The sequence below is a fragment of the Rattus norvegicus genome, chromosome 17 (genome assembly GCF_036323735.1).
Source record: "Rattus norvegicus strain BN/NHsdMcwi chromosome 17, GRCr8, whole genome shotgun sequence".
NCBI classification, from domain to species: domain Eukaryota; kingdom Metazoa; phylum Chordata; class Mammalia; order Rodentia; family Muridae; genus Rattus; species Rattus norvegicus.
In genome coordinates this window covers 15,349,495-15,374,675 of record NC_086035.1, presented here as the reverse complement: position 1 = coordinate 15,374,675, position 25,181 = coordinate 15,349,495, and the positions used below count along the sequence as shown (strand labels likewise).

The 25,181-nt window shown below is 39.1% G+C and overlaps 2 protein-coding genes across 4 annotated transcripts in view; one reads left to right on the top strand and one right to left on the bottom strand.

Annotated features, from left to right (window-relative positions):
* Nucleotides 1–25,181, bottom strand: part of Cenpp (centromere protein P) — a 175,221-nt gene that overhangs the window by 21,066 nt on the left and 128,974 nt on the right. The gene's annotated exons all lie outside the window — the stretch shown is intronic.
* Nucleotides 15,738–25,181, top strand: part of Ecm2 (extracellular matrix protein 2) — a 32,580-nt gene continuing 23,136 nt past the window's right edge. Inside the window, exon 1 of one of the 3 annotated variants that reach the window (XM_006253742.5) lies at nt 15,738–15,966. The gene's annotated coding sequence lies outside the window, so the exon portion shown is untranslated. Of the gene's footprint in view, nt 15,967–23,940; nt 24,666–25,181 lie in introns of those variants that run through there. The other 2 variants (NM_001427107.1, XM_039096237.2) reach the window with 2 other exon arrangements.

Genomic DNA, 25,181 nt, shown 5'->3' with positions numbered 1-25,181 from the left:
ACTGGGTTGTGGATATACAGACTTGAAGATACAGATGGCTCCTCTGGGTCATGTGTCTGCCAACACAGCAAAAGCTGTTCTGCAAAAGACAGCATTTGTGAAAGAGAATGCAGCAATGTTACAAAGAGTGTAGGGATAAGACAACACTAGACCCTAGACAGAAAGTGGGATAGAGAATCTGCAGACAATGTCGACATGAAAGCTTCCCATTCCTAGTCCCAGACCGTCAGGAATTTCTGCAGTTCTCCAAGACCTATAAGAGAAGCACATTTCTTCAGTGTTCCTCTACTATGGCCTCTTATGTACTCCTTGGGCTTACTGGAATATAGTTTCTGCTATTTTTCAGCAAAGAGAATTGCAGCCAATTCTCTTAGCAACAATGGGTGTGGATGGGAAAGGAAGAGTTAAGCTTTCTACAAAGACTGTGGATGGACAATTAGTGTCCAAGTTACTTGTTTGACTGTGGCCAAGTTCTAGAGTTTCACAGTTGTGCTTTTGAGATGGGGGAGGGGGGTCTTACCCTGTAGCCATGCTGGGTCTCACCTACTTTCTACGCTTTGTTCCTAAGACCCTGACCTCTCTCACATCTTACTTTAATTATTCGAGCATTCTTCATAGTTGTCCAAAGTCTTTTTCCTTCCAGGAAATAATATGACATTTCTGTAATGTCTTTCACATGGAACTGGTTATGCAGTCCAAGGCATGTTCATATTCATGTGCATAAATTATGGGGAGGTTCTGCTATTACGTCTTCAAATACTCATTCTGCTTCCTTTTCTTTTCTCCTGTGATTTCTATGCTGCATGCTGGCCTGCTTTAGAGTATCCTACAAGACCCTTAATAATGGAAATCAGCATCTCTCCCTATCTCTAGGGTTAATTAAATTTTAAAAATGCTTTATTTTTCTAATTTATTTTCTCATTTGTGCCGAAGATCAGTCTGAATTGCAAACTTAATGTCTTCTCAGTTCTACTCAGAATTAGCGCCTTTCTTGGAACCTGGGCTGTCAATTTCTACTTTCCCCTATCTATTTATTGGGTTACTTAAAAATTATCATACAATGACTATACAGAATTTAAAGGATTTCATTATAACATTCCTCCCATGCATAAGTGCACAGGGATCATATTTATCTCTTTCATTTATTTTCTTACCCCTGCTTATCACTGCAGTTAGCTTTATTTGAAAAAATTATTTGTGGATAAATACATATATGCTGTGTATGGTATGTGTCCAGATGTGTGTACAGGTGAGCTTGCAGCTGTGTATGCTTGTGTGGGTCAGAGGTCAAGTCCAGAGGTCTCTTTCATTCCCTATCTTTGTCTTTTGAGACTAGGTTTTCACTGAACCCAGAACTCACTATTTCAGCTAGACTGGCTAGCCAACAAACTCTAGCAGTCCACCAGTCTCCTCCCATTCCTCAATGCTGGGGTTACAGGTGCACACTGCTCTTTTACACTGGAATTTGAACTTACATCCTCATTCTTGTGTAGTAAGCACAGCACCCACTGAACCATCTCCCTAGAGTCTGCAGTAACTTGTTAATGGCCCAGTCTTTAATTTACCTCTCACATGAAGAACAACAAGAAAAAGGAGCATATGAGTATGGCTTCAGCAGGAAAAGAAAGGGCGGGGCAATGTGCTGGAGAGTTTTAGGTTGACTTTCTTAATTTAGTGATTGAGGAGGAAGGCTCCAGCCCACTGTGGGTGACTCTTACATAAGAAAGCAAGCTGAGCCATCATGGGGGAGCAAGCTAGTTGAACAGCACTGCTTCACTGTCTGCATCAGCTCCTGCCTCCAGGTTCCTGCCCTGTTTGGGTTCCTGTCCTGACTTCCTTCGATAATCAACTACAGGGGAGAAGTGTAAGCTGAATACATCTTTCCTTCCCAACTTGCCTTTTGGTCATGGTGTTTCACTGCAGCAATAGAAACCCAAGGTAGATGATGGTTCCTGCCTCTGAACCGCTATGATCAGATAGCAGCCTCCTGAAATACACAGGAGAACACTGGTTTACCCCAGGGACACGCTACCGATATCAGAGATGGAGCTAGGTCCAGAGCTGGTTAGCAGCTACTGTGCTGAGAGCTGAAATTGACCAAATTAACCACAATTCACTACCCTAGCCTTCCTCCGGGACACTGCAAGCCCTTAGTAGTCCCCAAAATTCCACAACAGTTGCATCAGACAGATTCTGTCAGTCTAGCTGTTATCTAAGTGGGAAGACTGATTCCTGGTACTTCTTATTCTGTGGTTCTTCTAACATAATCTAGAAGGTAACAATTCCAGCCATTGCCTGGGTTACGTGTACTTAGTTTTCAGTACTTTATACACTACAACAAACATCTACATGAGAGGATGATGTATTTCTGTGCATAACTGTGAGGGTGGCTCTCTAGAAGCAGAATGGTTTAGCATTTAGTGGTCTGGTGGTGACCTAAATAAAGTCTATCATTTTACATTCCTGTCATCAATGCATGAAAGTGCTTAATTTGGAAAGTTTTAAAATCCTTTGTTCCCCTAATTCTTAATAAACTTTGCCTCTCAGCTTTATTATACACAGTAGTCTATGACTTCATTCAACTCTGTGGCTTTATTACTAGTTATCACATGATCTGCAGAGCTGACTGTGGTAGCCTGAGGTTGCCTCAGGAAATAAGTGTCTTACAATGCAGTTGGAGTATGCCCAAGAACTAAGCTTCACATTCCTGATTCCTCTTACTAATTTTATATACTCAACTCCTCAAGAAATCTTTCTTGGATAACAAAAAAGTTATTATTATTATTATTATTATTATTATTATTATTATTATTATTATTATTTTGGTGTTTTGAGACAGGGTCTCTCTATAGTCCTGGCTGTCCTAAAGCTTGCTCTATAGACCAGGCTGGCCTTGAACTCAAGAGATCCAGCTGCCTCTGTCTGTCTCCTGAGTGCAAGTGCACCACCACTGCCTGATTGCCACAAGTTTCTTAGTGGTGCTTTGCTTCTAGATTGGCTCCTTCCACTTGTCTTATAAAGCACAGCACAATCATGGTGGCCATTTACAAATGCAGACCCAGTTACCTTCTTCCCATGTAATGTTTTGGTACAGCACTTAAGTTTCAATGTTATCTCCAAAGCCTGTCATATATGATTCTGCTGTTTCCCTCTTGTATTTGAATCTCCATTCCCAAAATTGTTGTCATTGTTATATCATAACCGTCATCATCATCCACAACAACAGCAGGAGAATCAGGAGGAGGCTGATGGTGAGGAGGAAGCAAAGGATATTCAGCAGTCAGACACAGCAGAGTAAGGACATTAAATAGTACAAGAATGGAATTTTTGAAGGAGAATATTCTGGATTGAATACTGCTCAACATTGTCACTTTCTGACAACTGCAGACACTGGTTGTGTTTTGTTTTGAGGTGCTAGGGACTGAAACAAGGTCACTGGGCATCCTAAGGATGAACTTCCTGTAGGGCTAAATCCTAACATAATCACACTGCTAGAGGTAGTCATTGCCCTAATACTTTACCAGACCATATTAACTAATCAACTGTCGTAGGAACTTTGCATTGTTCAGGTTTTGATGACAAAGCCCTAGCTCCACTTATTTGCTTTGAACAAGGTAGATGTTGCTCTGTGAGTAGTGATGCTAAAACACCACTTTGGCAGAGAAATGCAGGTATAGGAGAGCAAAGGATCGTAAAGTACTACAATTTTAATACTATCTCAGTACTGTTGTGAATAGTGTTTTAGTTATTTATATATTTCTCAGCAATACTAAATTTTATTTTGTGTGATTTGGGAAAACTTTTTGATTTTTGCATTCGTCTTCCACAATGTTCCCTGAGTTTTGGAAATTAAGTGATGTGTTGAAGGGTGCATAATTAAATAGTCCCTTATTCTCAGAACAGTGACTGCATTAACTGTTACCCACTACAAACAGAAGATTCTCTGACTAAAGCTTAAAGCAGCACCAATCTGTAGGTATAAACATTAATAATTAGAAGGTAGTCTGACACCATGACCATTAACAATAGTAGCTGGTTTCCTCTGATCTCTGCAGCCATGGGAGTTGGCCAAGTTTACAGTATCAGGTATGAACTCCTTCTAAGGAGTAGGCCTCAGATCTAATCATAAAGTGGTTGGTTACGCCTGTAATGGTCATGGCATTATTATACTAGAAGGCACATATTGCCTGGGGGTCACAGATGGATAAGACAAATGAATGCTTTTTCTCCTCCAGGTCTGCACAGCACTTTCTGGCACTGTGAAAAATAGTTTCAGGAAGGATGCTTCTAGTTCCTTGTCAGCTTGTTTTGGTCTTGCAATCAAAATGCCTTATGTCTTCAATAACAGGATCTTATCCTCTAGCTCTGGTGGCACTGGCCTCCATTGTCTTAAGGGCCTCTGGGCCCCGCCTGACCAGTACTGCATAAGAAGGTGTGCTGTACTGGCATAAGGAGCTTTATTTAATAAAACGCAGCTTCTAGAAGCCACATTACCCAGCCAAACAGAGTAGCTTAGCTTTATCCTTTTTAAGATCAGTATTCAGTGGCCAGGGATGTACTCTGGAGTAGACCACTTGCCTTGCAAGATGAAGGAGTTTGATCTCTAGTGCTAAAAAAAAAAAATTCAGAGCTTAATTTGAGAAAAATAAAATCAACTGAAAACCTCCTAGAGTAAGAGGTAAGAGGATTAGTTTCTTGGTACTACTTTTGCTTACCATGCATAAGGCAATGGATGTGGCCACTAACACAAGGAGACAAGGGAAGTAGAAATAAGGGCTGGAGAGATGGCCTGGTTGATCCTCAGCCTCCACACTAGGTGCTTACAACTTCTTCTGACTTTAGTTCCAAGGATCTGATGCCTCAGCCTCTCTGCTGCACTCATGTGCACAAACCCTCATATGACAACACAGACACACAGATAGACAGACAGACACACACATACACAAAGATAAATCTTAAAAAAAACCTCTACATAGGTGGCAAAATGAAAACTAAAATTCACCACAAAATAAGATTACATGATAATAACTGCAGTTAACATTAATCTTTTCTTTTCCTGGACACAAACAGATTCTAAGGGAAATGAAGATGATGACATCACCCACCAGTAATGGGAAAAAGTGAAGCTGTGGACAAACACACTATATTTTGATTTATTAAACCTCAAGTGAATGTCTCTTTATCCTCCCCAAGAGTGATGGAGTTACATTAGTTGCCAAAGTCTTCTTTTTTCATTACATACCTTTGTAAATATTGTGGTCGCCCTGGTTTATAGCCATCTCCTTCAGACAGTGTATCAGTGGAAAAGAATCCCTATTCCCAACAATGCTCACACTACCATATGTGTAACTCTCTCACCAGGCCCTCACTAAGCTTGGGTTTCAGGGATTACAGGAGGGAAATTACAGGGAAAATAACAATTCTGAATGCTTCAAGCTGCCTGTTTTCCAAGGGAAACAGAAACACCACACCCTCTAAGTCCTGAGAGAAACAACCTAAGAAGTCTCTGATGGCCTTGCATTAAAGACCAGTCATTTGAGTGCCAGAAAGGACATGATGCTCATCTGGATTTAGTATATAGTTAGGCTTAGGTGGGACTCAGGACCTGACTGCAGTTACCTGTTGTCACATCTCTGTCCCGGCAGTGAGAAACCGACCTTTGCTAGCTAGCATTTAAGGAGTTCTGTGACATGATGAGAGTGGCTGTCTGTCTGTTCTCATGCCTTCCGATGGCCGCTGAGGAAGGAAACCTTGGCAGGTGATGTGGCCTTGAATGTTGTAAGAAACATGAACCAGACTAGATCGGAGCTGTTGTCATTTTTCCATTTAACTACACTAGGTAGTTTAACCCCATTCCCTTTCCTCATTTTGCTTCTGTGACACCTTAGTTTTGTTCTATATAACAAGGTTTAGGATTTACTGAAGTCATGTGTTCACTGCTTAGGAAAAAGCAGGCTAGTGTTCAGGAGGTTCTCACGTATGTGGTCTCCTTCTGTTATGCTCTGGGTCTCCACCTGTCTGTCGTGTGCTGCGACAAGGATCAGCCAAGTACCCGGTTCTGCCAATGAACTTATTAAAAATGTCTATTCTCATGTACTTACCTATTTATTTGTTTTTGAGATTCAATCTCTTTGTAGCCTTGACTGTCCTCAGACTTACTACATAGACTAGTCTGGCTACAAACTCACAGAGATCTGCCTGCCTCTGCCTTCTGAGTGCTGTGATTAAAGGGTACGCCACTATGCCTGGCTGGGTTACTTTAAAAGTGGGACACATCTATGTTTCTAAGCTCTGGTAACAGTGAGTTTGAAGTTAGCCCGGCTACATAAGACCTTGTCTCAGAAAACCAAAATGAATGAGTAAATAAATGTATAAAATTTAAAATGCTGCACAACATAAATTATATTTTTACTTTAAATGTACTCTTCTAGCAAGAGAGGGGTTGGGGATTTAGCTCAGTGGTAGAGTGCTTGCCTAGCAAGTGCAAGGCCCTGGGTTCAGTCCTCAGTTCCAGAAAAAAAAAAAAAAAAAAGAAAAGAAAAGAAAAAAGAAAAGGGGCCTAATATGGTTAAAAAGGAAGAAAATTAGACTACAAGTAGCAAATGTACTTTTCTTCTGTTGTACGTGTGTGTGTGTGTGTGTGTGTGTGTGTGTGTGTGTGTGTGTGTGTGTGGTGGGGGGTGGTTCTCGGATCTGACTGATCTAGGCTGTCTCCGTAGGCCTCTCACAGGAATAGGGCTAAGAGTGGGTCTGAGGAGCACCAATACTCCGGGCACAGATGGTGGCAGCTATGAGTACCAGCTGTTTTCCCAGAGCATCTGTATTTGAACCTCAGCGCCCACTGGAAAGCTTACATCTCTAACTCCAGTTCCAGGGACTCTGACCTCCTCTTCTGGCCTCTGTGGCACTGCATAAACACATATGGTGCACATACACACATGCAGACAAAACACCCAGACACTTGAAATAAAAACTGAGTCATATGGTAGATTTAATTGTAGCATTTTTGCGCATTCTTCACAATGATTTCCGCAGTGGCTACACCACTCTGCAATTCCATCCATAGGGAATGAGGGCCTCTGACTCCAGAATTCCCTTCCAGCATTGGTTTTGGTGATTTTTGTCATTTTGGCTGAGATAAGATAAAACCCCAGGGTTGTTTTGATTCACACTTCTCTAATTCTAGAGAAAAGAAATATTTTCTGAGACATTTCTTAGCAATTTTTTCTTTCTCTTGAGAATATTCTGTTTAAGTCCCCTTTTAAAAAAATGAATGTTTTATGGGTTTTTTTACTCTAATTTTTGAGTTCTTTATGTATTATGGATAATAATCCTCTGTCAGATGGATTCTGACAAACCACTTGTTCAGCTGTTGGCCTTAATTCTTGGGCAAATGGAGTCCTATTTAGAAAGTCTTTTCTTATACCTGTATCATGTAGAGAACTTGTTTCCCCCAGCAGATTCCGTGCTTCAAATTTCACATTTAGTTTTTTGAACTATTTGGAGTTAGTTAATGCTGCGACCCTTTCTCATGTTGTGATGACTCCAACCATAAAACTGTTTCCACTGCTACTTAATAACTGTAATTTTGCTGCTGTTATGAATTATAATGTAAATATCAGTGTTTTCCAGTGATCTTAGGTAACCCCTGTGAAAGGGTTGAGAACCACTATGATAGACACAGGTCAACTTCCGTTCTTCTGCATATGGACATTCAGTTATCCCAGCATCATTTGTTGAAGATGCTTTCTTTTTTCTACTATATGCTTTTGGCATCACTGTCAAATACCAAATGGCTGGAGTTATGCATCCTCATGTTGCAGTTCTTGGTTTGTTCCGCTGGCCTCCATATCTGTTTCTGTGCCAATCCCATACTGTCTTGTTACAATGGCTTTGCAATATTTGTTGGCATCTGGATTGCTAATCCTTTTAGCATTGTTCTTTTTGCTCATGATTGTCCTGCCTATCTGGATGGAGCCTTTTGTGAATCCATATAAATTTAGGATGCTTTTTCTGTTTTTGTGAAGCAGGTGGAGAATTTGATTGGTATTGCATTGACTTTGTAAATGGCTTTTAGTAAAATGGCCATTTTTATACTAATTCCACCAATCGATGAGCATGGGATGTCTTTACATTTTCTAGTATCATTCTTTACCTTTCTTTAAAGGTTTAACGTTTTCATTGTAAACATCCTTCACACCCTTAGTTAGGCTTATTCCTAGATAATTTTATTTTCTTTGAGGCTTTTGTGAATATCTCTTTGGTTGCCTGTTATTAGTGCATAGAAAAACTACTGATTGTGTAAGTTGATTCTATAGAGTGCCATATTGCTGAATTTATCATTTCTAAATGGATGAACCTAGAAAGGATCATATTGAGTGAGGTAACTCAGACCCAGAAAGACATATTGTATGTTCTCTCTCATCTGATGTTTCTAACTCCCAGTCTTGAGATGACCTACGTGAATGTGAATAACTTCAGAAAGCAGGAAAACAAAATGGGATCATTTTGAGGAGAAACAATATAGAGAGGGAAGAAATAGCAAGGGACAAGTTATCTAAAGGGAGACATGGGAAACTGGGGGTTTATTAGTGAGGGAGGAGAGAAATAAATACAAAAAAAGGTAAAATAACATTAAGAATATGTGAAAAAGTCATAAGTAATAATATTATTAACTTCCAAAAATACATAGAAGTTGATACAAATATAAATTCTCTCAGTAAAAAAGTTCCCATTTGGGCTGACAATGTTGTTTGCAAGGGTAACAGATCATCTAACAAAAATCCCAACACAGGTATGCCCCTTTTTGAGTTGTTGGTCAGGGCCATCCAAGACTCCTAAAACATTATAGGCTATTGCTATTCATCGCCCCTCAGAGGTAGAAGGGAAGTCCCTATTGCTGAAGATATCATGCAGTTTGAACTCATAGCCTCTGAGCTAGAACTGGTCTAAAAGCCTTTTCCTTGGAGATTAAACTTTTTTTTTCCGGAGCTGGGGACCGAACCCAGGGCCTTGTGCTTACTAGGCAAGCGCTCTACCACTGAGCTAAATCCCCAGCCCCATGGAGATTAAACTTTTATGGCTGTAGAAGCTGTGCAAAACTTTCCAAAGAGGAAAGCAACCAGTACTTCTACCCAGCCATGACACCCATGAACCATAATCATGACTAGCAATGATAACCCTGGAAGTGCATGCAGTCATGACACACATATCTTAGTAGTAACCAACAGCTGTCTAATTGGACTTAAGTCATGCTCAACAGAGAGAAATCTACCTGATCCTGGAAATCTAGACAACTATCTTAGGACTAGTAAAGCTGTGAACATTGGAGGAGAATCTACAATTGACAACTTACATTCTAAATATCTGTCCTTATACTCACTCATAGATATGTGTTCTTTTCAACTCTGTAGAGGGGAGTTTCCTTCTCTCTGCAATAGATGGAGGCCATAATAGAAAACCACAACTGACCAAAATGCAGAGTTGTGGAGCACACTCCACACTGATGCGTCTACAGTACAGTTCCTACACCCAAGGCTCTGGGGTCTTGGTGGAAGAGGGGACAGGAAAACTGTAATATTCAAAGAACCAGGGAGTTCGCTGTCAGATTGTGTCTCTTAGAATGTCACCCCAATATCTCAGAAACACGTGCATAAGTAACTTTTATTTGCCGGATGTAACTGTTGTTTTGGAGGCTTACTTGAGCTTATCCTTTCTAGTTCTTTCTGAACTCTGGCTGGCTGGTTCAACTAAGCTGTTTTGGTTCAAAACTCCTCTCCAAGCTGACTGACTCAAACTCAATTCTCTCAGGTTCTCACTGAATTGCTGTGCTTGGTAAAAATGGCCTCTGAATTGCACTGACTGAACTGCATAGAACTGTACTGACCTGAACTTTTCTGAATCCACAGCATTGCCTGCACTCAGCTGAACTGCACTTACTAAACTGCCCTCCACTCCTAACTCACTTTGTGCTGTTCTAAAGTAGCCTCTCTCTTTCCTATTTGTTCTGAGAGTTGGCCTATACTTTCTCTGCTCATTTTGTCAAGTCTTTCTCTGTCTTTGTCTACCACTCAATTAGACATCACTTTCAAATATGGCTGCTTCCTTCTACAAACTAAGTTCTCCTTCACTGTTTGTGATGAAAGGTATGTACTAAAAGCATGTCTGTATTCTACCCAGGATTAAAGGTGTGTTATTCCAGTAAGATCACGAAGACAAAGAAGGTCTTTGGATGTGATCCCTTGCCAGAGCAGCCATGTTGCTAGATTAAAATTCCTTTACAAACATGTTTGACCAAATATAATCTGAACAATGATGACACTAATAAACATGCTAATATGGATGAGGGAAACCTCCAGAAAGCTGATGTGGCTTTCACAGTATACAAATAATTATAGACGACTAAGGAATGCTGAGAATCAGATAACATACACACACACAGACACACACACACACACGATGCCAGGAATTTGAAGGGGCATGGTGCAGTTAGACAAAGGAAATGTTGTAATTAATTAGAAAGAAAGAAAAGAAGAGAGAGAGAAAAGTAGGAGGGAAGGAAGGAAGGGGGAAAGGAAGTAAGGAAGGAAGAAAGGACAATCAGAATGTGAAAGGAGTAGGGGAGGGAAAGGGAGGAGCCGAAAGGGAGAAAACTGCAGAGATGAAGAAATCAAATACATTCTAGAGCATACTGCCTTATTAACAAACAGTAGTATAAAATATTAAATTAGGAGTTAAAGGGATTGATGGAAAAGTTAGGTGATCAGAGTATGGTTATTATTTAAGGAGCTCTTTCCATTTTATTTGGTGTGTGTAAAACAAAAATAGCCTTATTTTTCTGAGTAGAAATATAAATATTCAGGAAGTATAAGAAGTGATTATAAATAAAATAACAATCTATAAAATCTCAATAAAACTTTGGTTAATTTTAGATATGTCAGCTTTCATATCTACTCACACATCTACGAAGCATTAATATTTGTAATTCTTTCCGTCACTCACTAATATGTCATGTTCACTCTCTCAGTTAATAAGGTTTCCTCTAGAAATACAACAACAACAGAAAATGCCACACAGACATACTCACAGGCCAATCTGATCACGACTTCCTCAGATAACTCTGGGCTTTGTCAAGTTGACTGCTGAATCTAACAAGCAGACCCCACTCTCTGTCAACTTGCACCTAAACACATCACCTTAATCCCTATCTTTTGTTTGTCATCAACAACTGATATTAATATTATAATATAAAATAATGTACAACTTGAAAAGTCTCACTCTTATGTTTAACTGTGGGTTTCTGGAAGAAAAAAACTTCTTTAATACAAAAGAGAAGAATTAGGGAATAAAAATAATCACACATAAGGAAAACCAAAGTCTATCAGTATATTTTAAATCCTGTAGTACTGTGTTAGCCATCTGGGAGTCACTCATCATGTTCTGGCCACAAAAGGTTTGGGTCTATCCACTCGCTTCTCTAGCTTTGCCATCCCACAGGACACATAGCTTATCTTGTAGGCCCAGACCAACTCCATTCCATACATGCTGCTGTCCTTGGTAGATCTCACAGTCCTGGCATCCAGAAAATTGGGGTCTTCACTGCAAAACTGAGACCGTGCCTTCACCATTGGCCTCTTTTGGTTTCCCTTTGGTGACTTGAGTGACCCTGCCATCCAGTGTCAAGCTTCAGCTTCTCTCCATGACCCTTTCATGCCAGAATTACTTTCAAAACCAGTATCAAGTGGGAGACCCTCAAATATTATTGGCAAATTCTGCTGCCAGGTTTGATGTACAGCCTTGGCTTCCCATTGGACCATGGCTTTTGTATTCTGACCGTAAGGAAATACTTTCCAGAAGCTTTCACCTCAGTGGTGTTTTCCTATTATAAACCATATAAGTTTCAGCCTCATCTAACCAGCAATCTGTTTCTTAGTAAAGCACAGAAGGCTTTACTTCAGGAGTATTCACTTCTTGGTAATCACAGTTAAATAGCAACTACAGCTCCTTGAACTATTTATCATATGAACATTCCTGCAAGATTTTTTTTCTTTCCTTTGAAACCTCACAATGAGTCCCCATTGTCAGCATTTCTCTCTGTATTATCTTTCAAACTCCCAAGAAACAGTTCATTAAGCTCTCAGCACTCAATAGCTTTTCTGGATTTCAGTTTCAAAATCTTTTCAATTTTCACCCTGCACCTCCTCTGATGCAGTCAACAAAGTTGAAAAGGGAGTTATAGATCTGAATACCGCTATGCTATCAGACATGGAGATGCAGAGTTTAGGGTTTATCCAGCTGGTTTCTCACTTTGGGGATTACAGTTAAGGATTAGATGAATCTCAGAAGAGACCTTGAACTTTGAACTTTTAACACTGTTGAAACTGCTATAGACTATAGGAACTCTGGAAGTTGGACTACATGTATTTTGCATTATATTATGTTTAGGTGTGGTCCCCATTGATTCATATGTTTGAACAAGCCTATGGGAGCCAGGAAGTGAAGTGTGATGGTCTGTATATGCTCAACCCAGGGAGTGGCACTATTAGAAGGTGTGGCCCTGTTGGAATAGGTGTGTCATTTCGGGTGTGGGTAAGAGCTTCATCCTAGCTGCCTGGAAGACTGGCTTTGATTAGCAGCCTTCACAAATGAAGATGTAGACTCTCATCTCTGTCTGCACCATGCCTGCCTGGATGTTGCCATGCTCCCACCTTGATGATAATGGACTGAACCTCTGAACCTGTAAGCCAGCCCCAATTAAATGTTGTCCTTTATAAGACTTGGTCATGGTGTCTGCTTACAGCAGTAAAATCTAACTAAGACACCCTCCAAATAACATGGTCAGGCCTATCAAACCAGCACCCCACTTCTGGTACTAATTTCTGTTCTAGTTTGCTTTCTGTTGCTGTTATAAACATTAAGAGTAACTTAGGGAGTATGGTTTATTTCATTGAATGTTTCCAGGATACAATCTATCACTGAGGGAATCAGGACAAAAACTCAAGCATGAGCAGAGGTAGAAACCATATAGGAAAACTACTGACTTGCTTTGTTATACAGTCCAGGATGGCAGTGTCCACAGTGAGCTGGGCCCCCTCACAGTAGTCACTGTCACTACTCAGACAATTTCCCAAAGACATGCCCACAGACCAGTCTTACAAAAGCAATTCTTCAACTGATGTCCACCGTTTCCAGGTAACTCTAGTTTGTGTTGACAATAAACACCGAGCAGTCTAAGAGACTTCATTGGTAAGTAAAAGAAAGGTCTGAAGGCTCCCTCCTATCATGGGTGCTGGTCACTCTCTGCATAGTCTTCAGTGGCAAATAACTACTATACTCCTTCAGAGCACTATGATAGCCAAGTCTTAGGATATAATTATGCCCACAATAATAAGAGAGAAGGAAAAACTGTAGCAGTACCATTTTCCGTGTCCTAGTGTGGTTAAAATAGTTTCTGAAAAAGACCTCATCCATTTAACCATAAAACTTGCAAAGAAGTGACCTCAGAAATCTTACAACTGTCTCTTTTCCAACCATGTCAATCTTAGAATGATAGTTATTATTATTACTTTATTCCACTAAAGAGTTACTTTTGTGAAAGGAGTCAGAAACATGTCTCAATCATTAAGAACACTGGCTGTTCTTGCAGAGGACCAGGGTTCAGTTTCCTAGTCCTCTTGGAGTGGTTTGCAACTGTCCATAACTCCAGTTCCAGGGGATATGATGTCCTCTCTTCTGTGGGCACTGAGTGAACATGGTAGACAGACATACATGCAGGCAACACATACATACATACATACACACACACACATACAATTTCTTTTTAAAAAATAAGTTTTTGCTTATTTATAGTGTGCTTTTATAGTTATTCTTTTCTCATCTGGTTATAAAAAAGTGCAAAACACTGTGAAAATGAATTATTTAGAAAAATTGTCTCTGTAATTTCATCACCCAGCGATAACTATTAATAGTTTTTGTTTATCCCTCTTAATCTACTCTTTGAAAAGATGCTGAATTACACACACACACACACACACACACACACACACACACACACACACACACACATATCCCACAAAAGATAATGCATATATTGATATATTGTTTTGAATATTTCCCTTTTTCCTCTTGGTATATCTGAGACAACTTCACATGCCAATCTTAATGGGGTTACTTTAGTTTCCAAAGAGCTTTGCAGTTCATTGTTCTAAATATACAATTAGGTTACTTTTTATTCTAATGAAGTCCTTAGTTAAGAGTGCTTCAAAATACTACCCTGAAGGCTCATCTCTGCACAGAAAGATGTTCTTATAACGGATTTCTTGAGGTGACTCCTGGGTACACGGCCCTGTTCTTTATTGGCTAGTTGTCCTCAGTAGAACTGTCTCTGTTTGTCATACAGCATGCCACGAACACAGTTTCCCTCCAACACAACAGCATGCTCTAATCAGGCTGTGACTGATGACTGCTAAGTATGTGAGAATTCTTTGGAATTATTTCTGAGAATAATAATGTTCATATTCCACCTCTATGTTGTCTCAGCATTTCACACTAGGGGTGATAGTACACATTTTAGTGAATACTTCTTGATCATTATTGATGTTGAAAAACTGCTTCCTGCCTTTCATCAATCACTAGTATTTTGTAGTCTCTGAACTTCTAATTTAATGCTTTTTGGGTTTTTTTTTTTTTTTTTTGGTCCATTGGTCAGCTGAATTACTTTTTCTTTTTGTAATGAATTTTTGACTGAAAAAATAAATTTCCTTTCAAAAATATAAAGGCATTTATTCATAATTTTGTTTCTAGATTTGATATGCAGAGGCCAGTATCACTCACTATATAAGTCACTTATGATTTATCATTATCTGCGAGTATGTTAAGTGTTTTTCTTTATTATTTCTAAATGTCAAATTTATGTGTCTTGATAGCAGTTGGCTGTTATCTACTGTGCTGAATACTCACCTGGTTCTTCCACAGAGTTAACTTAAGCAGCCTGCAGTGTTGGGTCAGTTTCTAACTTGCTTATGGGGAGTTAAAAAAACAGGAGGCCAAAGCACAGACCTAATTTGCTAGAATAACTGGTAATGAGGAGGCTTGTTGCTCCCTTATAACTTAAGTGTGTACGCACACACACCCTAGGTGTAAAGGTGCACGCCTTTAATCCTAGGACTGGAGATGGAGGCAGGCAGATCCTTGTGAGTTCTATGCAGCCTGGTTTTGCATAATGAGTCCCAGGTCAGCCAGAGATATGGATATATGTATTTCATATGTGAAATCAATAATTGTTTTTGTAGACTGGGTCTTATGTAGCCTATGCTAGATCTAAGTCCATATGTAGCCCAGAATGATCTTAAAACTCCCAGTGTTCTACCTCCCAAGTGTTGTGATTTATAGGCGTGTACTGCCAACCAGTTACTGAAATTATATAATCTAATGGTATAAATATGTAACTAGCTTTTGTTTCTTTAATACAGACAAATTTAATCCAATTTAAACAGGATTGGAGACGCATACAGCCTTTAGTGATGAGAATACCACCCCTATAGTCCTGACAAATCTCTAGTGGTATGCTGGCTTGTTTGAACGTCAATAATCCTGCAATATTTTATGTAAATAAATAGCCTATGAAAGTCACAGGTTTTTTTCTTCCGCCTCTTCAGCCTGCAAAGGAAATGTCCCCCACCCCCACCCCGCCCAACTCCCGCTGATGTTTTCCACTTTTTCTGTGATTAAAAAAAATTTCCCTTGGTAACCATTTTCCCTGGTTACTTCTTTGGCTGATTTTCCACACAAAGAACTGAAAGGCGTTTATCCCAAGGGAATCAGTTCTTTTAGATTTTACTAAGAAGTCAGCTAACACTTTCAACATTCCCTTCTCTTCTTTGTTTTTAAAGAAAGTTCTGGTTTTGTTTCACTTTCAGCGGGAGACTTAAATGACACCAAGCAAAGCTACTTAGTTTAGATTTCCAGGTAAACATGTTTTAAATTTTAAGTTTCTACTGAAGTATGTGGCATGGCTTTAATATCTGAGTATTTTGTGTGCAAATATGTTTAATCTTTAAGAAAATTAACTCTGTACTAACAGACTGAAAAGTTAAAAGTATGCTTTATTTTGTGTAATTGTTTCTTTGCAGGATGATCATTTCCCAGTAGTTCAAATGTTAAGGAATTATGAACTATTGTCATATGTTTAGATAGAATTATGTGACGAGTAGAAGTATCAACTGACTAGAAACTTTAATGTTCTCAGTCCTTAAGTTCTAAAGGAAAATACGTGTTCAGTTAAAAGCATTTTCCATTTTAAGTCTGGTGGTAACATGAAAGATGATAACTTATGACTTTGAAGATATATTAAAAATTATGGATACCTCTAAAGTTTTCTTAAGACAAGTGATGAAAAATTTTAATGGAGAAAATAAGTTAATCAAAGTTTATAGAGGATATTCAATATCTGGACAAATATCAAAGATCAAAAAAACAAAAACATTACTTGATGAAAATGACATTGTGATTAGAGTATCTAGACATAATTATAAAGTTGCTTATTAAATATTAAACAAAATGCAAAATTCTATAAACCACTGAATATCAATCAGAATTGAGGGTCATTTCTTAAATTTTATTTAAACTAGATCCTGGTTTTGTTAAAATTAAGACATCTCTGCCAATTTACTTCTGTACAAATCTATTTAGATCTCTAAATTAGACAGAAATAGGTTCATTTGAATAGGGACACTTGGGCAAGCGGACGATTATAGGAGGCCCAGGGATGCCGCATTCACCTTCATGGGAGACCCCTGGAGATTATCTAGAGTTATGAGGTCCAGAATGAGAGCTTTCATGACCCTCAGCTACTACACACATAACTGTCACAACAAACAAACAAGTCAGTGTACATGTGTACATGATGCAGAACATCAGTGTTACATGTCCATCAGGGCCCTCTGTCCTACTTCACAAATCCCGTGTCACCTGCCCTTCAGCTTACATTTTCATGGCTGCCACTGCTCCTGCTCTTCTACATGACTTCATTATAAGAGGTGACTGACTTTAGGTGCCAATAGCCTTGCTCCTTTACATTCTGTAGACTAGTTCTTCTGAAACTAAAGCAGGGCATCAAATGTTTAAACATAACTTAATTTTAATGACCTACAGTAATGATTTTCAAATGACTGGAGTATTTATACAAATATCCTGAGCAAGTTTGATGGTGGACTTCACATAAAGACATCCCTGAGGCTGTTAGCTGCTGAGTTCAGATGGCTTGAGGAAAAGTCCACTTGGGTGAAACCAGGTAAAGCCTGATTTTAGCAGATGAAGCTACAAAAAGAACTACTGAGATTCAAGAGGGGAAGCCAAATACACATTGTGCCTTCTTGTCTCTCAAGTTCCTAGAAAACAGAAGGTATGTTAGCAACACACACACACACACACACACACACACACACACACACACACACCCCTCCCTACATATGGCTGTATAGCTGCACTGGGAAGGAAGAAGAGCTCTTGGTAAGGCAGAAATTAAATATGGAGGATGGGGTTGGAGATGAAGCTCAGGGTGGTATGGTGCTTGTCTAGCACCCCTAATGTCACAGGTTTCACTCCTAGTGTTGGGGGAGGAATGGAGAATGGTGGGATAAATCTTTGAATAAGCATGGAACAGAATTAACAGATAGGTCATCAGAGAAATAAGTTTTAGGGTTTAAAGAATTTCAAGAAGAAAAAAATCAATAATTTATTACTAGCTCATAGCAAAGCTTATGAATGTTAAAGACATACTAAAAAATAGAACATTTCCACAGGAAGGCAGAATAAAAAGGCTTCCTACAAAGGGATGGGAATTGATTTCAAGTTGTCTTCTCCATACCACAGTAAGAATGGATCAAGTTGGGTGTGGTATCTCACACCTATAGTCCTAACACTTGGAGGCAATGACAGGAGGACACCGCAAGATCAAGGTTAGCCTAGTCTACATTGTTAGCTCTAGTCTAGTCATGGCTATATAGCAAGACCCTGTTTCAAAGCAAAAGCAAAAGGAAAACAAAGTGTGTAAGAGGAAAATAATCAGTTCTGCAAAGTATTCAGGGAAAATGATTTTGAAGCTTTAGTTCTAGTTTTAACCAAAAAGGATATTTTCAGACATTTAAGATTTACAAATTTTTACCACATCTAAGAGTAAGAAATATACATTTTTTGCAAAGAACAAACAGAATCTGAAGGGACTTCCTCTGGCAAGGAATACAGATCTACTCCTCCGCTGAGCACAAACAAGAAGATGAGAAAATCAGCAGAGCCAGTGTTTGGAATAAGACTGAAACCCAGACGGTCTCAGGTCTGAAATAGCTTTGCTTCTAGAAACATCTGTGGATTCCAGAAGAGGTTAACAGAGTTCTAAAATAGCTTCACAAGGCTCAGGAAAAACAGAAAACAAAGACGAGGGCCAAGCATTGGGGCAATGACATTGGTGCTTGTGACATTAGCAAAACTAGACCCATGGTGTGATAGTGGATACAGTGATGTCCAGCTTCAAATCACTTGATGTACTATCGACAGTGTCTATAACACTACACTCAAAGCATGAAAATCTTTAGACAGAAAATCATTCTAGGTTTAAACATTTGATGATATTTTCTATAATTTCTGGCATGAATTTAAAGGGCATCAGACAAAGGAAAAAAAAAAAGAAAAAGAAAAAGAAAGAACACAGCTAAAATCCCAAAGAACAGATGACAGGTACACTCAGAAAACCTCATCTTCAGACAGACTTTAAAACAAATGATTAAATGTTCAAAGAGTAGAATATGAATAAGTTATAGAATTGAAAACAATAAAAATGATTTACTGAAGTACAAAAAAGAAACAAAGAGGCCAACAGATGAACTTAGAATCATGAGGATGAGTTATGTGGCAATAGAAAAACGAAAAAAAAAATACCATAAAGAGAAAGTGACATGAAAGACATAATGGATCTGTTATGGTACAAATGACTGTAGTTCTGAAAAGAGAAAAGGACTAAAGCATATGGGCGAACTGAGGACTTAAGAAAACAACAAAACAAAAAAGAAACGAACAAAAAAAACCCCACCCAAATTTGAACAGAAGAAAGGAAGAGAAAGAAAGGAAGGAAGGAAGGAAGGAAGGAAGGAAGGAAGGAAGGAAGGAAGGTTGGTTGACTGAGTCAGCCTGCAGCTGGTTGGTGCATGCCTTTAACTCCAGCACCGGGAAGAAGTAGATGGATCTCTGAGTTCCAAACCAGTCTGGCATACAGAGTGAGTTCCAGACAGCCAGGGCTACACAGAGAAAGCCTGTCTTGAGCTCCCCTCCCTTCCCCCTCAAATTCAGTATGTATTCAAAATATATCATGAATCCCAAATGTAATAGGAACAAGAGAACCACACCTTCTATGTGCAGGAGAACATCCAAAGACCAAGATGAACATCCAACGTGGCCAGAGAAAGAATGCTATTTTTAAAGTAGTTTGACTAAATCATGACTTCTCAATTGAACCAACAAAGGATTGCAGCATTCTCTTGTGATCCCTGCACTTGGGAAGTGTAGGCAAAAGGATGACAAAGTCAATGTTCTCTACGGTTATACAGTAAGTTTGAGGCCAGCCTGGGATACATGAAGCCCTGTTTCAAACAACGACGAGGACAAGAATATGAACACAACAGCAGCAATTGACAACAAAAGTCGAATCAATATAAACAAAAAGATAGGAATGAGATCTGTAAACGTTAGGCACTATTAACCTCAAACATGTACTACGCGGCAAACGTGTCCTTCCAGAACCTCACAGAATGAATTCCCTTAAGACACACTTTTAATGAGAAGGAAAATCTGAGTAAAAACCCAGAGATACAGGAAAGGATGAGAGCAAAGAGTTTAAGTGTTAGGGGTTCTCAGATGGGGAGCAGGTCATTTGGCAATGTCTGGAAGTGTTCTTGGTTGTTATAACTGGGGAAGGTCCTGGTGAAAGAGGCCAGAACTACTGTTAAATATCCTACAACACGGGCCAGATCCTTACAAAGGAGGATCTATCCCCAAATCTTGATAAGTGAAGAGGTTCAAAAAGTGTGGTCTCAAATGGTTTTTGATATAAAGCAATGATAACAATCTCGTGTTACATTTGTTTAGTGTGCTTGTACATGTGTGGAATGGTGTGCTTGTACATGTGTGGAATGGTGTGCTTGTACATGTGTGGAATGGTGTACTTGTACATATGTGGACTGGTGTGCTTGTGCATGTGTGGAATGGTGTACTTGTACATATGTGGAATGGTGTACTTGTACATATGTGGAATGGTGTACTTGTGAAGGTCAGAGGACAATGTAGGGGGTCGATTCTTTCCTTCTATGTGGGAGTTCCTGGGATCAAATACTTGTCATGATTGATGGCAAATACCTTTATTCACTGGGATATACTGCCAGCCTGAAAAAGGACAATCTTTTCAAAACAGCCCATTGTTATACTATGTTTAACATATATGAAAAATTAAGGCATATGGTGAAAACTGCCTTTATGCCAGAATCAAAGCTATCCTGTCTCTCGAAGCAAAGTTATAACATAAAGTACAAATAGATTTCATGGTCCTATCAAATACAAAGATTGTCAGACTGCATTACAAATCAAAGCGCATAAAGAATACACGATGGGAAGGCTGAAAGCAAAAATGATACAACACTGCCAAGCACACATTACCAAAAGAAGGGAGCCTCACTAATATTAGACAAAGTAGATCTCACTAGAGCACTACTAGACATACAGAAAGTCTCTGTCAATGACAAAAGCACCAGGAAAGTATGACAATTCTGAAGTTGGATAGGCATATAACATAACTTTAAGGTTGATTAAAATAAGCCTGACCAAGCTAATTTATAAATGTCAACCAACAAAAAGACCAAAATGGAAAGTTAAAAAAATAGACACTCTACTAATGCTATTTGTAAAATTAAAAATAAAATTAAGATGTGTGACTAAGAATGTTTGAGTAGCCCAGGATGGGATATAAACCTGTAAACCCAGTACCTGGAATGAAGAGGCAGGAAGATGAAGAATTTAAGGAGAGCTTCAGCTGCACACAAAGGTGAAAGAACAGCCTAGACTGTAATGGAACCCGTTCAAAAAAAACTGAGAGAAAAATGTTACCGTATTGGATGGCAAGTTTGTTAAGTAACTATAGGATGAAAACAGGCTTGAATAGACTGGTTTTGAACACAATGACTGTGTATCCACGTGCTCAGAATTTCTTGCTAATTGGGATGAAACAGGTTGGAATATAATATATAGAGAGTTCCCATTTATGTTTAAATACACATCTAATGTATATACAATATATGACATTTAAATGTATATGTGAGCATATGTAGTTAGGAGTCATAAAGGATATAATACTAAATTTGGAGCTGGAAATTGCCCACACAACAAATTCTGTTTTCTGAACATAGCAGTACAGAACGTTGCTCAGCCCACCCATTCAAATGGTTTCGAGCATTACTCTGGGCCCATAAGAAGAAAGCTGAGAAACTGTGACATGACTATGGACCTCAAAGCCCCAAATAGTTATCCTTTGGTCCTTGAAACACGTATTTGTGTATGTTTGTAATAAATTGTAATTAGGACAGCTTGTCTTTTCAGCTGCATACACTTTTGTACCATTTTGGTTTTCAAAATCAGGTATCATTTTTACAAATGTAAATTTATCTTTTAAAGCACTGATTAAAATATGAATTGAAAAACTGTGGATATGTTTTTCATCTTTACTTTCTTATGGGCTCTCATGTGGACAAGGTTGGCCAAAGGAAGGACTTTGCAGCAGTGCTGCATGGACACAGGTGGTGAGGACAGAGGGCAGAGGGGCTCCCTGTTAGTGGAGATAGAGACATCAGAGGGTCAAAGAGAGCTGTACACAGTGAAGCAGGACTTGAACCATGTAGAATGCTAGGAAACAGCAGTGTCACCTGAGCACAACAGAAATGCTCTGGTGCATCCTTTTTTATCTTGGAGCCTGAGGCAGGAGGACTTCAAGTTTGAGGCCATATTGGTAACTTAATGGCATTATCTCGAAGTCAAGAAAAGGTGGAGTGTCAACTCAGGAACAGAGTGGTCATCTAGGACGTGAAGGATCTTGGGTTCAGTCCTCAGAAATGAGGAACGAAACATGAGAATGAAGGGAGGAAAATAAACACTTTGGAATGCATAAGCTACATACTTGATAAGGACAGTGCCACCCACAGTACTGCTATACCTGCGAGGTATTCAAACAGGATAATGAACCTGGGTGATTCCTCTCTAAGTACTAGAACTGGAGACACATAAAACGAAAACAAAGCCTGGAGTTAGGAGAAAAACTTTAGGAAGGAGGTTATCATATTAAAACAACTAATTTCCCACTCTTCCTTTTGATAATGAACCACTGACTCCATTCAATTAATTGCAGCTTATAATAGCATCCGAGCATAATTATTAAACGCCAGATTAACTCCTCCTCCCGATCAGGGCTGTCAGCGTCAGCATCCCCAATATGCTCAGCTAACTCTTTGCTGTGGAAGACTGTATCCTGCAGGGTGATCAGTAGCACCTGCCTCTTTACGCTGGATTCTTATAAAGCCGCTCCCAACTATGATGGAAAATGTCTCCAGACATTGCTATCTGTCCCTTGAGGGACAAATCATTCCTAATTCAGAGGCACTGTTCTAAGCTTTGAATGGAAAACTTACGCTCTTGAGTACAAATTATTTTCCATTTTGCAGGTGTGATCTTGGTTTGTGGTACAAAGCCACAACAATACATAAAGAAGCTTGCTTCGTTCCAGTGAAACTATAAGATTTTACATATCATAAAACATTTTCTCATTTCATGATTTAATTTTAAAAATTACATTTACGTATTTATTGTGTGTGCATGTGAACATGTATGTACATAGATGACACAGAGCAGATGTAGAGGTAGAAGAACAACTTTGGGGAGTATTTTCTCTCCTACCATGTATGTTGCAAGGATGGAACTCAGATTCTAGGCTTTTGGCAAGCACCTTCACATGCTGAGCCATCTCACAAGCCTGTCTTTTGCCTTTTTGAAAAATAACTAGGGATTGAATCCAGGGTGTTGTGTGTGCTGTACAAAAATTCGGCCTAAGCTAGAATGTTATTTTGAGATGGAATCCTGTCACCCAGGATGACCTCTACTTTCAACCCCCTATACCTGCCTGGATTACAGGTATGTGCCACCATGCCTGTCAGCCAGCAAACACCTACCAAAGCAGCATGGTGGAATTAGAACTGGATTTGTGACACGTGTATGGGCATTAATGTGGGGATAACTGAGATTTTAACACCTTCTGTCATCTCATCCATGTAGAGGGTAAACATTTCCTTACAAAGGTCTCAGTCCATTTCTTTCAGCAGTACTTTAAGAGTTGATTTTTCAGAGTAGACAACCTGTCCACCTTCCATAAAACATTCACTAGTATTTCAGATTTTATCCTATTACAAAATGACACTGACGTAGCTTCTATTTTTGATATCATACAAAAATAATCCTCATTTTTATAGACTGATATTTTATCTTGAAACCTGAGTGATTTCTCTTGTTGGTTATAGGAACCTTTTAAAGAGTTAGGAGCTTTTTAGATTCCACAAGATTTTCTACATTTGTGAATAAAGCTATTTTACTTCTTTTTCTCTAAATAATTTTCCAACAAATACTGGTTTATAATTGCCAAGAACTGAAATTATAAATTTTAACTTTCATTGACAAAACATATTTAGATATGTCAGCATCTATGTCCTATTTCTAAATGAAATACATTTCTAGAGATTATAAAATGTTATTTATCTACAATCTGGATTTTTTGTTTTTTTCAATACAGAGCTTCCTTGTGTAGCCCTGGCTGCCCTCAGAGAACCTCCTGAGTGCTGGGATCAAAGGTGTGCGCCACCACTACCCAGCTGTATATTAACTGTTAATTACTTGTTAATACTCAAATTTTGGACTCAAACTTGGGCCTGCCACTTAGCCACAGTCTCAGTCCTTGGGTTGTACGCTTCTGAGACAGGGTCTCATGTGATATCCAGGCAGCCCCTGAACCTCAGCTCTCTAATGCTGAGGACATAGGTGTGCGCCATCACATCCAAAGAAAGAAGACGCTTTAAAACAATGGAAGACGACTTTAGGAGAACGGAGGAGAAGAAAATTAGATGATAAAGGATTGCAGAATATTGACAAGGTGGTTATATAAAAACTAAACAAAAATATGACCTTCTCAGACACCTAGTGAAGTATCCACAGGTAAAATTTCATCATGCAGTAGATTTCAGCTAAACTCCTGCCAAGAAAGCGACTGTATAAGCAAGTAAGTAAGGGAAGGAGACAGCGTGGAACCATGAGGCCAGTTACTGCAGCAGGACAACAGTATGGTGGTTCATGGGATACTTTCTACTTTTGAATATGGTTGAAAATTTCTATAATGAAAGGACTTTTAAAAAGAAAGCATTTGAAATACCTGCCTAATTCCACAATCTGAAACTTGGGAAACAGGCACTGAAACCTGGTCTTACTTTGTCTAACATTCTTTTCTTTTCAACTTTACTGGAGTTTCCCTTAGATTTTAATAAAGTTTCAACTGTGGTGCTTGGAGATTTTAAACGATACAAGGAACTGCAGAGGTAAAAGCTCTTCTCACTTCTAAACTTTTTTTTTTTTCCCGGAGCTGGGGACCGAACCCAGGGCCCCTGAGCTAAATCCCCAACCCCAACTTCTAAACTTTTTAACGGCAGTTGAGGCTTTATTGAAAGGTAGGTGACAGCTTCTAGGAGCCCCTGGGTGTCTTGTTTCCTGGTGTTGTGCCACTGCACTGGCTAGAAAATCCACAGAGCACTGGGAGAAGTGGTGAGAGAGATGTCCTTGCTCTGGATCTTTATGAGAAAACAATATACTTCACTAAGATAATGTTTAGTGTAAGCTTCCCACGGATGGCAATTACTGTATGAGACAAGTACCCTCTTACTACGTGAATCAGTGAACTTTCATATGGAGTATCTATGGTTACTGTATCAGCCTATCTGTCGTCCTCAAGGCTGTTGCTAGATCAAAAGTGCCTAAAAACATATTTCTCAAATTCATTTTTCAGTTTCACTACACACAGAGAACTGAACTATTCTTGAAATTGCTCGTCCCAGTCC